The following is a 4,414-nucleotide window of genomic DNA, read 5'->3' on the forward strand; positions in this document are numbered from 1 at the left end:
GCCTGCTTCAGATTCTGTGTCTCCCTCTCTCTGACCCTCCCCTGTTCATGCTCTGTCTCTCCCTGTCTCAAAAATAAATAAACGTTAAAAAAAAAAATTTAAAAGATGATTTCAGGACTCCTGGCTGGCTCAGTCGGTGGGGCATGCAACTCTTGATCTCGGGGTTGTGGGTTCAGGCTCCATGTTGGGCATAGAAATTACTTTTTTTTTTTTTTTTTCCAACGTTTTTTATTTTTTTATTTTTGGGACAGAGAGAGACAGAGCATGAACGGGGGAGGGGCAGAGAGAGAGGGAGACACAGAATCGGAAACAGGCTCCAGGCTCCAAGCCATCAGCCCAGAGCCTGACGCGGGGCTCGAACTCACGGACCGCGAGATCGTGACCTGGCTGAAGTCGGATGCTTAACCGACTGCGCCACCCAGGCGCCCCTAGAAATTACTTTTAAAAAGATGATTTAGATCATTTATTTTTTTAAAAAAATTTTTTAACGTTTGTTTTTGAGAGACAGAGAGAGACGGGGAGACAGAGCACAAGCAGGGGACGGGCAGAGAGAGAGACACAGAATGTGAAGCAGGCTCCAGGCTCTGAGCTGTCAGCACAGAGCCCAATGGGGGGCTCGAACCCAGTGACTGTGGAGATCATGACCTGAACCAAAGTCGGATGCTTAACTGACTGAGCCACCGAGGCACCCCTAGATCATTTCTATATTGAGTACACATACTCTACATCTAATATGGTATTTTGTAGCATATATTTTGAAATATACTATAGTATACTTTATCATATCTAGAGCCATTCAATATCCATCTGTCCTTCACTGGTGATGTTAATTTTGATTACTTGGTCAAGTTATTGTTGATTTTTGTACTTTAGGACCAAGCAAATACCTTGTTCCTTAACACAATGTCTCTGTTATTTTGTGATTTATAATAAGGAATAGATAGTTGGTCTTCTTCCATTTCTGGCACAGAGTTCCTAAAACCCTTGGAACTTCCCAAGTGATGAGAGTGATCTAGGTGTCTTCTGTTATGTTAATGAGGCAAATTTTAGGGGTGCCTGGTTGGCTCAGTTGGTGGAGTGTGCCACTCTTGATCTCAGGGTTGTGAGTTCTAGCCCCAAGTTGCATGAATAAATTACTAAGAATACATACATACATAAACTTTTGAAAAAATGATGTAACTTTTAGAAAACCCTAGGTAACCTAAAGATGGGTGCTGGTACCCAGGGCAACCAACCAAATGATTAGAGGGTTTGAACTTTTAGTCTTCCCTCCACCCTACCAACAGGGAGGGAAAAGGGGCTGGAGATCGAGTTTAATCAGCAGTGGCCAGTGGTTTAATCAATCATGCCTTTGTAATGAAGTCTCCATAGAAACCCAAAAGGATGGGGGTTTGGGGAGCTTCTGGGTTGGTCAACATGTGGAGATGAAGGGAGAGTGTGGAGCTTGGAGAAGGCATGGAAGCTCCACATCCTTTCCCCATACTTTGCCCTATGTACCTCTTCCATATGGCTGTTCTTGAGTTATATCATTTTATAATAAACTGGTAATCTAGTAAGTAAAGTGTGTTTCTGAGTTCTGTGAGCTACTCTAGCAAATTAATCAAACCTAAGGAGGGGGTTGTTAGAACCTCTAACCTATAGCCATTTGGTCAGGAGCACAGGTGACAACCTGGACTTTCAATTGGTATCTGAAGTATGTGTGTGTGTGTGGGGGGGGGTGGGTAGCAGTCTTGTAGGATTGAGCCCTTAACCTGTAGGATCTGATGCTGTCTCCAGGTAGATAGCATCAAAATTGAGTTGAATTGTAGAACAAGCAGCTGGTGTTGGAGCATTGCTTTGTGGTGTGTGGGAATACCACCCCCCCCTCCCCCCATTGGCCTGGGTGTAGAATCTTAGTCCTCTTAGATTTGGCATCCATTGATAATTCTCATCTGATTCAATCTTTACTATGAAAACTATAAAATGCCAATTTTCCAACTCTAAGACTCTCTTTTACCTTTATTAGTTGGTCTCAACATCCTATTGTAAGCAAAACTTCTCCATTCTCTGTTTATTATTGGTACAGATACATGAATTTCTATTTCTTCAGTGTTTATAAGTCATTACTGTACTTAATTATTTTGGGGCTCAAGTTGTCCTAGATTTGGCCAGTAGGATCCCCTTAAAGCTGGCTTCGGTGTCCCTGTGACATGCCTCATCATTTTTTCTTTTCTTTTTTTTCTTTTTCTTTTTTTTAATTAAAAAAAAAATTTTTTTAATGTTTATTTATTTTTGAGACAGAGAGAGACAGAGCATGAACAGGGGAGGGGCAGAGAGAGAGGGAGACACAGAATCCGAAACAGGCTCCAGGCTCTGAGCTGTCAGCACAGAGCCCGAAGCGGGGCTCCAACTCACAGACCGTGAGATCATGACCTGAGCCGAAGTCGGACGCTCAACCGACCAAGCCACCCAGGCGCCCCTCTTTTTTTTTTTTTTAAGTTTGAGAGAGAGAAAGAGAGGCACAAGCAGAGAAAGGGTGAGAGAGAGAATCCCAAGCAGGCTCTGTACTATCAGCCTGGAGCCTGACTTGGGGCTCAATCCCACGAACCGTGAGATGATGACCTGAACCGAAATCAAGAGTCTGATGCTGAACCAAGTGAGCCACTCAGGCGCCCTGCCTCATCATTTTTTCATTACTTCCTTCATTTCAACAAAAAAGATGTTCTAGGCTCACCTGCCCCAGCCCTGGAATCAGCCATTTCTCTAAGGGGTGCTAATTCTCTTTAAGTGGGCATATTAGTTTTACCTATTGCTACCTAACCAACTACCCCAAAACTTAGCTTATAACACCAATTGTTATTTCACACAGTTTCTGAGGTCAGAAATTTGGGAGAGGTTTAGCTAGGTAGATTCTGGATAAGTTTCTCTCCTTTCACGAGGTCATAATTAAGAATTTTGGGGAATGGGAACTCATTCTGGGGAGACAAATCACACTTTTTGCAAGGAATTCATAGGCTCCAGAATCGAGACAGTAAAAACTAATACTGTAGAGTTTCTTTTCTACTTTGAAAGGCTGTTTCTTTTAAGATCAAGTTCTAAACTATCATTACTTTATGCTATTACTTTTAATCTGTTAGAGCATTTTCTTTTTCATCAGTTCGTTCAAGTTATAAAAATAAAATGTTATATTAAAAAATAAAATAAAATAAAATGATATTGAAGATCTACCTGTACAAGACTGATAAGTGATAAGCTCCTGCTAGACAGAGTTTGCAAGGTAGTATAATCCTTCTAGTCCTTTCCTGAAGCTTTCTCAAAGAAGTAAAAAATTTCAGAGATGACTCTATCAGAAGCTCCAACCTGTTGAAAGATTCTCACCCCTTTGCTCACTACCCCAGTCATCATTCAGCTACAGAATACCATCATATATGCTGAGCTATTAGCACTGACATGAATACAATGTAAATAGCAATTCTCAGGATGGTCTCTTAGGGTTTAAAATCCTCAGGGATCCAAGCTGTCCTAGGAATAAGACTTGCTCAACCCAGTTCAACACAAAAAGCAATTAATAATTAATGAAATTGAGAAGTCAGTTCACACTGTAGCAGGGGGGCAGGAGTGCAAGGGCACCTGGCTCTAGGGGTCCCAAACAAAGCAGGTTTGGTCACTGCCGCGGATATGTGCAGGTAGGCAGTGAAGGTCAAATGGGTCATGTCTTGGCGTCACTCAGGGTCTTACTGGTTTAGGACAGTCTATTGCTTGAGGGGATGCTTTGCCTGCAGGATTTTTTGCCTGCGTTAAGAGACAGGCTGGAAAGAATTTAATCAATTACAAAGTTTGAGATCAAAAAAGGAAGCAGTTGAAGTACTCTTTCAACACTAGGTAATCCATCTTTGAGGAAGCTGGGATTTGTGTGTGTGTGTGTGTGTGTGAAAGAAAAGGCAGCCCCTCGTAAGGGAAGGGGTCATAGCCCAGCCTCTGGAGAGGCGGTTTTAACCGCAGCATTGCCCCTAACCAGCGAAAAAGTAGGTGGTTCAATCACATCAGCTCTCAGAGCCTCAGTATCCTTGTCTATAAAACCAGGGGTAGGCTTGATGGGCCCCGCCTCGCTGTAATTTTCCACTCTGAGGCTTACGGAGAAGTCCATACAACGAATTAAATTCCTTCAAGGACTGCTGGAAGTGAACTCAATGGTCAAGACTGAACGATTTGCTCTTTTGGTCCAGTATGGGCGGCCACAGAGCACCAGTCCTGTTTAACTGATTAATATACCTTGCCCAGACACGTGATGATCGTTTAAAACTCCGCATCTTCCCCACTTCTCCCAGAACCCAGGGATCTGGGAACGTGGGAACCCAAGGATCTCGCTTTAGCTGCAAAACCCCGCTCCTGGAGGGGAGGGGGCAGGGAGGAGGCGGGGGTGGGGGTGGGGCAG

This window comes from Panthera onca, chromosome B3 (genome assembly GCF_046562875.1).
Source record: "Panthera onca isolate mPanOnc1 chromosome B3, mPanOnc1 haplotype 2, whole genome shotgun sequence".
Classification (NCBI taxonomy): domain Eukaryota; kingdom Metazoa; phylum Chordata; class Mammalia; order Carnivora; family Felidae; genus Panthera; species Panthera onca.